This window comes from Pristiophorus japonicus, chromosome 7 (assembly GCF_044704955.1).
Source record: "Pristiophorus japonicus isolate sPriJap1 chromosome 7, sPriJap1.hap1, whole genome shotgun sequence".
NCBI classification, from domain to species: Eukaryota; Metazoa; Chordata; class Chondrichthyes; family Pristiophoridae; genus Pristiophorus; species Pristiophorus japonicus.
The window spans coordinates 32,059,170-32,071,555 of NC_091983.1; positions in this window are offsets into that span (position 1 = coordinate 32,059,170).

Genomic DNA, 12,386 nt, shown 5'->3' on the forward strand with positions numbered 1-12,386 from the left:
TTAATTTTTTTTTAATTTACTATATTCTAGGGAGTTTCTTGATTTTTAGAATATGGAAAACAGACCTCTAACACAGGTATTAAACTCTGGAGCCATACCTAAAATCTATATAGACCAATAAAGTTTAGTACAGACAGGAAAAGGTCACATGGAAATGTACAAGTGAATATGGATTTTAACATTAGAAACAGGAAAAGGATATATATGGCCTTTGGGTTGAGCTCAAATCCATCATCTTGCCTTGTTTTTATTTTTAATTCTGAAATGTGTAACTATTGGACTCACTTACTTTCACGTGCTTTATTGGTTATGCATATTTGCTTTATTAGTTGTGCATGATCTCTACTTTTTGAATCCATGTAAAGCAACACCATGCAAACCAATAGCATCCATTACAATCATTCTGTACTCCACTCACCAGCAGTCACTTTTTCTCCCCTGGCCACACGTTATTGAAATTGGTCCAAAATTTTATTTTTAAAATATCTGTGATTGCCTCATGTCTGGAACTAGAGGTTTTTCCCCACAATTTAACCCAATCAGAATTTCACCATGACCATAATAAAAATCTGGTTTTAATAGGTTAATTAACCTCTAACTCAATTAATTCAAATCAATATCATAAATTGACACGTGCCAGTTTGGGGGGGAGGGGGGGGAAAAGAGAGGAAAGCTACAGGCACTAAGACAAACTTCTCCATGTTTATAACTTTACCATTCACACAAACATCACACAATATATTCAAGCATCCATAGTAGCAAATTCTATGTTTTTCTCAGCACTAAAGTTAGAAGTTTAAGTGTCAGGTTCACCTGAGGATCATAATGCTTCTCTACTGTTTCCATCTTTCTCACAATCATCATACAACAGTAAACATATGCTTAACTTGCTTTTGGAATCTACAGGGTCCTTCTGCCTACCTTGTTCCACCTTTCCCTGCATCACCTTAATGGCAGCTTTCAAATTTCTAAAACTGTTGCAGCTACTAGGGAGGATTCGCTTCAAATATAACTTGGTCTTTCTGCACCTTAACATCCTGTAACTGCTGGTCTTTCTCCTGTAACTGTTTCTAACAGTGTCTGCACCTTACTGGCCTCAGTGATTTGTTTAGTGGCTTCTCCCAGACACTTGGTGGTGTATTCATAACACTGGCACAGGATATTTTGATGGCATTGCCCTTGATGCTACCTTTCTTTAGCTGATCCCAAAATGCTCTGGGATGGTGTCCAGTCTGCATCCCACCAACTTCCTCATTTTATTCTGGGTCTTCTCGTTCTTTTCTTAGGGTCTTTGTTAGACTTTTGTCTCCCTTACTGTTGCCCTTTCCTGCCACTTTGTCCTGCCGCTGTAACTACCATGCCTGGTGCCTTTTTGCACCCAAGTAACTGTGTCCACTTACTGCCTGAGTGACTTCTTTCCCTGACCGCTCTTGCCCAATTTCCATATTGCGTCTGAACCGAAGGAACACTCATTTAGGCTCTAGTAAGTATTCAAAAATGACTACTTGACCCCAATGATCTGTCCGCTTAAGTCGTCTGCTTGGTAATCCTGCCGACTATGCCATTTGTTGAAGTAACACTTCAGAGACTGGACCTCGTCCGGGTGAAATACATCCACGCTGTCTCTTGCCTTTCGACCGAGACCACCTCTGGTTCTTACGAGTCGAGTTGGGTAGGTCTTAATTCACATCAGGTCTTTATTTCTCAAGCACATGCCCAGGAGAGGTCTAGATTTCTCTTCCCAGAATGTTTGTTAACCTGGAGTTCTGGTTACTTGTCCAGTTTTTGATGGTGAAATAAACTCTCAACGTCATAATTAACCAGTAAGAATAGCTTCAATGTGACGGTGCCCAGTAAAAGTTGTTCTTGTAATCAGTCAAATTTACAGGTTATTGTTAGAGGTGCAGTCAAACATTTACAACGCAGAGTTTTTAAACCGTGCACTGCTTTTGTAAATTAAGCAATGATGGTGCAAAGTGTAACTTGAGAAAGTTGGTAACTGGGCTCCGTAGTGCAAAAATAGAGCATAGGTGATTATGTAATGTCAGTACAAGCGAGTGCCTAACATGGGCTACCTTAATACGGTACACCACCATGCAGTGGTTAGTTTTAGCTTCCCTTGAAGAATTCCCACAGCTCCAGAGAAGGTTAGTTGTAAATTAAATGGGAATGACACGAAGTCTGCGTGGCAGCGATCTAAAGGAGTTGCACTCAAGGTTGTAGTCATCATTGTTGCCCCCTCGCCAAACTTTTCATTGTATGTAAATCAAGGACCAGCATGCTGAAGAAAATAGCAGGAAAAATGAAAGTAGTAACTTTTTTAAAAGCACACCATGAAATGTGAAGATAATTCATAATCGTACTGTTGGACTGGATTCCTTTTACCCCACCCTATAATTTAGAAATGCTAATATTGCCATGCTGCTTTGTTTTGTTTAGATTAGTTAAAATGAACTACACTAATACAAAATGTAACTTGAAACTGTTGGTTGCAATTTTGGATTTACACCAGGATTCAATTTTTCTAATTATGAAGTGGGAAATACGTGATTGAGTTTACTCTGCCAAAAGGCACTTCGCGTTTTGACCTGATCTTCACCCCTGTGGCGACTGCCAATCTTTTGTTTGAACGCAATGCTGATTTTTAGCCAATACTTCAATTGTTGCTGCCACCTTTTGCAAAGTTCAGTCAGATCAAGGTGCCTTAAAGGTACATTAAATGTAAACCTAAAATAGTGTAAAGAGTAAAATTAAAGATTAAAAGAATAATTGTGTGGATGACTAAATGAGTGCAGGTAAAAATGTTATTGTATTGTAGCTATTTAGTACTTTAGAACATATAAGAAATAGGAGCAGGAGTCGGCCATTTAATACGATTATGGCTGATCCGATCATGGACTCTGGTCCACTTCCCTGCCTGCTCCCCATAACCCCTTAATCCCTTATTGATTAAGAAACTATCTTAAATCTTTTTCAATGTCCCGACTTCCACAGCTCTCTGGCAGCGAATTTCACAGATTTACAACCCTCAGAAGAAATTCCTCCTCATCTCAGTTTTAAATAGGCAGCCCCTTATTCTAAGATTATGCACCCTAGTTCTAGTCTCCCCTATCAGTGGAAACATCCTCTCTGCATCCACCTTGTCAAGCCCCCTCATAATCTTATACATTTTGATAAGATCACCTCTCATCTGAATTCCAATGAGCAGAGGCCCAATCTACTCAACCCTCTCATCTCCAGAATCAACCTAGTGAACCTTCTCTGAACTGCCTCCAAAGCAAGTATATCCTTTCGTAAATATGAAAACCAAAACTGTAAACAGTATTCCAGGCGTGGCCTCACCAATACCCTATATAACTTAGCAAGACTTCCCTGCTTTTACACTCTATCCCCTTTGCAATAAAGACCAAGATTCCATTGGCCTTCCTGATCACTTGATGTACCTGCATACTAACCTTTTGTGTTTCATGGACAAGTCCCCCCAGGTCCCGTTGTACTGCAGCACTTTGCAATTTTTCTCCATTTAAATAATAACTTGCTCTTTGATTTTTTTCTGCCAATGTGCATGACCTCACACTTTCCAACATTATACTCTATCTGCCAAATTTTTGCCCACTCACTAAGCCTGTCTATGTCCTTTTGCAGATTTGTTGTGTCCTCACACATTGCTTTTCCTCCCATCTTTGTATCATCAGCAAACTTGGCTATGTTACACTCGGTCCTTTCTTCCAAGTCATTAATATAGATTGTAAATAGTTGGGGTCCCAGCACTGATACCTGCGGCACCCCACTCATTACCGATTGCCGACCAGAGAATGAACCATTTATCCCGACTCTCTGTTTTCTGTTGGTTAGCCAATCCTCTATCTGTGCTAATATATTACCCCCAACCCTGTAACCTTTTATGTGGAGCCTTGTCAAATGCCTTCTGGAAATCCAAATACACCACATCCACTGGTTCCCCTTTATCCACCCTGTTTGTTACATCCTCAAAGAATTCCAGCAAATTTGTCAAACATGACTTCCCCTTCATAAATCCAGGCCAACTCCCTGACCGAATTATGTTTTTCCAAATGTCCTGCTTTGGAATTATTCATGTTTGGATAACTAAAATAGGGATAAATTGGTCAATTTCAGGTTGGTAGTCTAACTCGTGGGATGCTGCAAGGTTCACTGTTGGTCCTTTGGCTATTTACAATCTATTAATGACTGATTAAGGGACCATGTAATGTATCCAGATTTGCTGCCTACAATAAGCTGTGAGAAGAACAGAGTCTGTAAAGGGATAGACAGGTTGTGAGTAGGCAATAAGGTGGCAGATGGAGTATAATGTGGGGAAATGTGAGGTAATTCACTTTGGTAGGAATAGAAAAACCTTGCTAAAATCCATATGCACTACCCTCCTTGTTACCACCTCAAAATTCAATCAAGTAAGTCAGACACGACCTTCCCTTAAATCCATGCTGACTCCTTGATTAATCCATGTCTTTCTAAATGAAGATTTATCCTGTCCCTAATTTCACACATCTCTATGATAGCAGTGTCTGCATCACCCCTCTTTTGTGAAAACAGATAGAAACATAGAAAATAGGTGCAGGAGTCGGCCATTTGGCTGATCATTCCCTCAGTACCCCTTTCCTACAAAGTATTCATTAAGAACCATACCCACATCTCTCGCCTTCACACATCAATTACCTTTATGGTCTCTAATAGGCCCTACTCTTTAATTATCCACTTGATCTTAATGTATTTTTAAAACATCTTTGGGTTTTACTTGCCTAAATGTTTTCAAGCTCTTTGCTTTCCCAATTTTATTTTTAATCTCACCCCTGCACTTTCTATACTCCCAGGGTTTCTGCAGTATTGAGCCTGATTCTGTGGTACTATTTGAGTAGGAGAGTTCTGGTATCTTGACCACCTCAACCAACATAAACAGATTATCTGATCATTTATCTCATTGCTGTTTCTGGTTGCTGCATTTCCCCAAATTACAGCAACAACTGCACTAAAGGGCCTACATAAATATTAATAGTATTGTTGGACAAGGTTATATATACAGGAGTTGTGTCACATAACTTCCCAAGCGCCAAAGAACAAACGTTAAATTATCACAAGTCTTTGGCTTGAATTTTGGTAGTCATGGAGCGAGAATGTTCACTCACTGATCCTGTTTTTATTTTACTTAATTGTAATATTTCTTGTGGTTTTTAGCTTGGCAGAATGTTTTGTTCTGAATGTTCTCTTGCTCTTTTCATGTTGGTATGATCGGTCATCACCACCGAGGTCATTGTTTTGCAGTTCTCACTGAAAAATGAACCAATCGCAGAAAGCAATGCCTACATCACCCAGAAAATCCTGTAGTCCCATACAATAAAAATTACTGACTTGTTTAGTCACCATAAAACAGTAGCACAATGTGATACATAACCCATAATTTCATAACAAATAATTTAATTTATTTGGTCACTAGTAAAGCAATGACCCTGCCAGCTACTCCACTGGATATTTCTGGTATACATTTGTGCTGCAGTAGTGTCATCTCATGAGTTTACTTTGTGTTACATGTGCTTCTGTTGCTTAATGTTCAGATATTTCGAGGACCGTAGTCATTCAGCTTTTAAACAATGTAAATAAAATCTTGATCAGTTGTAATTATTGTCTCCTGTTCCAACAATAAAAATACTTGGATTTTTAGTTTATTAGCTTTTATGAAAAAGGAAACTACATTTGGCAAATTTCCATATAATCTATACTTTCTGAAGTATTCAAGTAAAAGCAATCTGCATCAGACAGATTCAATATCGTTAATTGAGGAGGAAAAAACAGGAATATAAGGGCAAGATGCTGGAGGGTGTGGATGAACCAAGATCCCTGCTTTCATGTAAGGGTTATTGCTCATCAATCCACATAGGCTCCCTGGCCTTTCTGATGGTCCATAGTCAGGCTGAGAAATACTTTCTTCTAACTGACAAGGGCAACCAAATACAAATGTGTCTCAAACTTTTTTAAAAAACTATCAATAAACATATACAAACAAAGCCCAAGGGATGTATTAATTCCAGTATTGATACTGAACGGTTTGGGCTTTCCCTCAGCTACAATAACCAGATAACTCCTTATGGTCCAGTTGGTTGAGACACTGAATCTGAGAAAAATGTTTTGTAATCCCATTCCAAAACACCATATTTATTTTTCAAATACTGACCAACCAACTGCATTTCCAGGATTCTCTCTCCTCCTCCCCCCCCCCCCCCCCGCCATAGCAAAATCAGCAAATTAGACCACCTGTATCTAACGCCAGCATGGATTGGTTGGCGTGAACAGCCTGTTTCTGTGTTGTATATATCCTATGTAATGGTACAGAACATGCTGTTTCCTTAAAGTAGCTTCTGAAACAGTTATCCTGTTTGAGGTGGAAGTCCAGAGTTGTAATTCTAACATATTTCACCCAGTTAATTCAACAGTCTGAGGTTCCATAGTCCCTCGGTTTATACTGTGGGGTGATTTGAGCAAAACCAAAAGAGCTACAAAGTCTGCACAAGCAGTGAACAAAAAGTTCATAATTTTGAACAGTTCTACTAGACCTTCTCTGCTCTTAAGAAGAAGAATCGCAGCTTCTCAAGTCTCTCCACATAACTGAAGTCTCTCATCCCTGGTATCACTCTAGTAAATCACCTCTGAACCCGCTCCAAGGCCTTTGTGAAGTGTGCTGCACAGAATTGGACACAATGCTCTAGCTGAGGCCTAACTAGTGACTGAGTCCCATGATCTGCTACTACGGCTCTTGAGTTGGCTTCCAAAAGATGCCTCCTACATAACCTCATGCTGTGAAAGTGCTGGTCTCCAATTAGCACACCTCAATGGTGGGCTACGAATCCATGAGAGTCAGCAGTTCTCCAGCGCATCGACCACAAGTCCCTTCTGTAGTGCAGAATAGTGAGTGTCAGGGGGTTACTCAATTGCAGAGAGCTTTGCAGCTGAGGCCAATTCTACTCTCACCCAGCGACCACATACGTGCACTTTGTAGCGGAGGTCGCTGGATAGGATGCAGGCGTAGAAACTGCTACAACTGTACAGGACATTGGTGAGGCCACACCTGGAGGACTGCGTACAGTTTTGGTCTCCGTATTTAAGGAAGGATATACTTTGAAGGCTGTTCAGAGAAGGTTCACGAGGTTGATTCCAGAGATGAGAGGGTTGACTTATGAAGGTAGGCTGGGCCTCTACTCATTGGAGTTCAGAAGAATGAGAGGTGATCTTATCAAAACATATAAGATAATAAGAGGGCTCAACAAGGTGGATGCAGAGAGGATATTTCCACTCATAGGGGAAACTAAAACTAGGGGACATAGTCTCAGAATAAGGGGGCGCTCATTTAAAACAGACGAGAAATTTCTTCTCTGAGGATTGTAAATCTATGGAATTCTCTGCCCCAGAGAGCTGTGGAGAATGGGTCATGCGGGCCAAAAAAGGAAGTTGGGTGGTCAGCAGTTTAGTGGGAATAGGGTAATGGGAGCAGGAAGTGGGCAGAAGGGAAAGGAGGTGGGATAGCTCTGTTAATAAAGGATGATATCAGGGCGGTTGTCAGAGATGATATTGGCTCTAATGAACAAAATGTTGAATCATTGTGGGTGGAGATTAGAGATAGTAAGGGGAAAAATTCACTGGTGGGCGTAGTTTATAGGCCCCCAAATAATAACTTCACGGTGGGGCGGGCAATAATCAAGGGAATAATGGAGGCATGTGAAAAAGGAATGGCAGTAATCATGGGGGATTTTAACCTACATATCGATTGGTCAACTCAAATCGCACAGGGTAGCCTGGAGGAGGAATTCATAGAATGCATATGGGATTGTTTCTTCAAAAAGTATGTAACAGAACCTACAAGGGAGCAAGCTATCTTAGATCTGGTCCTGTGTAATGAGACAGGAAAAATAAACGATCTGCTAGTAAAAGATCCTCTCGGAATGAGTGATCACAGTATGGTTGAATTTGTAATACAGACTGAGGGTGAGGAAGTTGTGTCAGAAACGAGCATACTATGCTTAAACAAAGGGGACTACAGTGGGATGAGGGCAGAGTTGGCTAAAGTAGACTGGAAACAAAGACTAAACGGTGGCACAATTGAGGAACAGTGGAGGACTTTTAAGGAGCTCTTTCCTAGTGCGCAACAAAAATATATTCCAGTGAAAAAGAAGGGCGGTAAGAGAAGGGATAACCAGCCGTGGATAACTAAGGAAGTAAAGGAGAGTATCAAATCAAAGACCAATGCGTATAAGATGGCCAAGGTTAGTGGGAAACTAGAGGATTGGGAAAATTTTAAACAACAGCAAAAAATGACTAAAAAAGCAATAAAGAAAGGAAAGATAGATTTCGAAGGTAAACTTGCGCAAAACATAAAAACAGATAGTAAAAGCTTTTACAGATATATAAAACGGAAAAGAGTGACTAAAATAAATGTTGGTCCCTTAGAAGATGAGAAGGGGGATTTAATAATGGGAAATGTGGAAATGGCTGAGACCTTAAACAATTATTTTGCTTCGGTCTTCACAGTGAAAGACACAAAAACCATGCCAAAAATTGCTGATCACGGGAATGTGGGAAGGGAGGACCTTGAGACAATCACTATCACTAGGGGGGTAGTGCTGGACAGGCTAATGGGACTCAAGGTAGACAAGTCCCCTGGTCCTGATGAAATGCATCCCAGGGTATTAAAAGAGATGGCAGAAGTTATAGCAGATGCATTTGTTATAATCTACCAAAATTCTCTGGACTCTGGGGAGGTACCAGCGGATTGGAAAGCAGCTAATGTAACGTCTCTGTTTAAAAAAGGGGGCAGACAAAAGGCAGGTAACTATATGTCGGTTAGTTTAACATCTGTAGTGGGAAAAATGCTTGAAACTATCATTAAGGAAGAAATAGCGGGAATAGTGCAATCAAGCAGACGCAGCATGGATTCATGAAGGGAAAATCATGTTTAACTAATTTACTAGAATTCTTTGAGGATATAACGAACATGGTGGATAGAGGTGTACCGATGGATGTGGTGTATTTAGATTTCCAAAAGGCATTCGATAAGGTGCCACACAAAAGGTTACTGCAGAAGATAGAGGTACGCGGAGTTAGAGGAAATGTATTAGCATGGATAGAGAATTGGCTGGCTAACAGAAAGCAGAGAGTTGGGATAAATGGGTCCTTTTCGGGTAGGAAATCAGTGGTTAGTGGTGTGCCACAGGGATCGGTGCTGGGACCACAACTGTTTACAATATACATCGATGACCTGGAAGAGGGGACAGAGTGTAGTGTAACAAAATTTGCAGATGACACTAAGATTAGTGAGAAAGCGGGTTGTGTAGAGGACACAGAGAGGCTGCAAAGAGATTTGGATAGGTTAAGCGAATGGGCGAAGGTTTGGCAGATGGAATACAACGTCGGAAAGTGTGAGGTCATCCACCTTGGGAAAAAACACAGTAAAAAGGAATATTATTTGAATGGGGAGAAATTACAACATGCTGAGATGCAGAGGGACCTGGGGGTCCTTGTGCATGAATCCCAAAAAGTTAGTTTGCAGGTGCAGCAGGTAATCAGGAAGGCGAATGGATAGAGGAATAGAAACATAGAAACATAGAAAATAGGTGCAGGAGCAGGCCATTCAGCCCTTCTAGCCTGCACCGCCATTCAATGAGTTCATGGCTGAACATGAAACTTCAGTACCCCCTTCCTGCTTTCACGCCATACCCCTTGATCCCCCGAGTAGTAAGGACTTCATCTAACTCCCTTTTGAATATATTTAGTGAATTGGCCTCAACTACTTTCTGTGGTAGAGAATTCCATAGGTTCACCACTCTCTGGGTGAAGAAGTTTCTCCTCATCTCGGTCCTAAATGGCTTACCCCTTATCCTTAGACTGTGACCCCTGGTTCTGGACTTCCCCAACATTGGGAACATTCTTCCTGCATCCAACCTGTCCAAACCCGTCAGAATTTTAAAAGTTTCTATGAGGTCCCCTCTTACTCTTCTGAACTCCAGTGAATAAAAGCCCAGTCGATCCAGTCTTTCTTGATAGGTCAGTCCCACCATCCCGGGAATCAGTCTGGTGAATCTTCGCTGCACTCCCTCAATAGCAAGAATGTCCTTCCTCAAGTTAGGAGACCAAAACTGTACACAATACTCCAGGTGTGGCCTCACCAAGGCCCTGTACAACTGTAGCAACACCTCCCTGCCCCTGTACTCAAATCCCCTCGCTATGAAGGCCAACATGCCATTTGCTTTCTTAACCGCCTGCTGTACCTGCATGCCAACCTTCAATGACTGATGTACCATGACACCCAGGTCTCGTTGCACCTTCCCTTTTCCTAATCTGTCACCATTCAGATAATAGTCTGTCTCTCTGTTTTTACCACCAAAGTGGATAACCTCACATTTATCCACATTATACTTCATCTGCCATGCATTTGCCCACTCACTTAACCTATCCAAGTCACTCTGCAGCCTCATAGCATCCTCCTCGCAGCTCACACTGCCACCCAACTTAGTGTCACCCGCAAATTTGGAGATACTACATTTAATCCCCTCGTCTAAATCATTAATGTACAATGTAAACAGCTGGGGCCCCAGCACAGAACCTTGCGGTACCCCACTAGTCACTGCCTGCCATTCTGAAAAGTACCCATTTACTCCTACTCTTTGGATGGAGTACAAAAGCAGGGAGGTCCTGCTGCAACTGTGTAGGGTATTGGTAAGGCCGCACCTGGAGTACTGCGTGCAGTTTTGGTCACCTTACTTAAGGAAGGATATACTGGCTTTGGAGGGGGTACAGAGACGATTCACTAGGCTGATTCCGGAGATGAGGGGGTTACCTTATGATGATAGATTGAGTAGACTGGGTCTTTACTCGTTGGATTTCAGAAGGATGAGGGGTGATCTTATAGAAACATTTAAAATCATGAAAGGGATAGACAAGATAGAGGCAGAGAGGTTGTTTCCACTGGTCGGGGAGACTAGAACTAGGGGGCACAGCCTCAAAATACGGGGGAGCCAATTTAAAACCGAGTTGAGAAGGAATTTCTTCTCCCAGAGGGTTGTGAAATCTGTGGAATTCTCTGCCCAAGGAAGCAGTTGAGGCTAGCTCATTGAATGTATTCAAATCACAGATAGATAGATTTTTAACCAATAAGGGAATTAAGGGTTACGGGGAGAGGGCAGGTAAGTGGAGCTGAGTCCACGGCCAGATCAGCCATGATCTTATTGAATGGCGGAGTAGGCTCGAGGGGCTAGATGGCCTACTCCTGTTCCTAATTCTTATGTTCTTATGGACAGGATGAGCGTGGAGAGGTCAAGTGGGGAGATCAGAGAGAAACTGGAGAAAGATGCGAGTTTAGAGCTAGGGCAGGGGATAATCTCAGAAGTGTGGCCTGGTGGGCTCAGGGAAGAAAGGGAATTGGCAGAGGCAGCTGATCGGATGGTCTCAATCTTTGAGACAAAGAAGTCCATAAGCTCCTTGATCTTGTTGTTGGAGGTAATTGTGGTGGAGACATGGGAGAGGAGTTGAAGAAGATGGTTAGCAGTAGAGAATAGTAGCTGGGGGTTCTCTTTGCATTCCAGAATGATTCTTGAAGTGTGAGCAGTTTTGGCAGACAAGAGTAGGACCCAATAATGTTTTATGTAGTCCAGCCAGATGTGGCAGTGAATGGCTAAACCAGAATGCAAAAGAGTGGAAGTTATCCTACAGTTGTATAAGGCTCTAGTTAGACCCCACCTGGAGTATTGCGTTCAGTTCTGGGTACTGCACCTCAGAAGGATATATTAACTTTCGAGGGTGTAGCACAGATTCACTAGAATGCTATCCGGGTTACGAGTTAAATGATGAGGACAGGTTGCATAGACTCGGCTTTTATTCCTTTGAGTATAGAAGATGAAGGGGTGATCTAATTGAGGTGTTTAAAATGGTTAAAGGATTTGATAGGATAGATAGAGAGAAACAATTTCCTCTGGTGGGGGGAGTCCAGAACAAGGGGCCATAGCCTTAAAATTAGAGCTAGGCCGTTCAGAGGTGATGTCAGGAAGCATTTCTTCACACAAAGTGTAGTGGAAATATAGGGCTCTCTCCCCCAAAAAGCTGTTGAGGCTAAATCAATTGAAAATTTCAAAGCAGAAATTCATAGATTTTTGATGGGCAAGGGTAGTAAGGGTTACGGAACCAAGGCGGGTAGATGCAGTTAAAATACAGATCATCCATGATCTAATTAAACAGCTGAATAGCCTACTCTTGTTCCTATATCATTTATTAAACTGAGATAAAGTCAGCACTTCCGGTCATGTCATTTTTGGCATCACACTTTTTGATTCCCTTAAATTGAAACAGCAACAAATGCGAGCTGCTAAGTT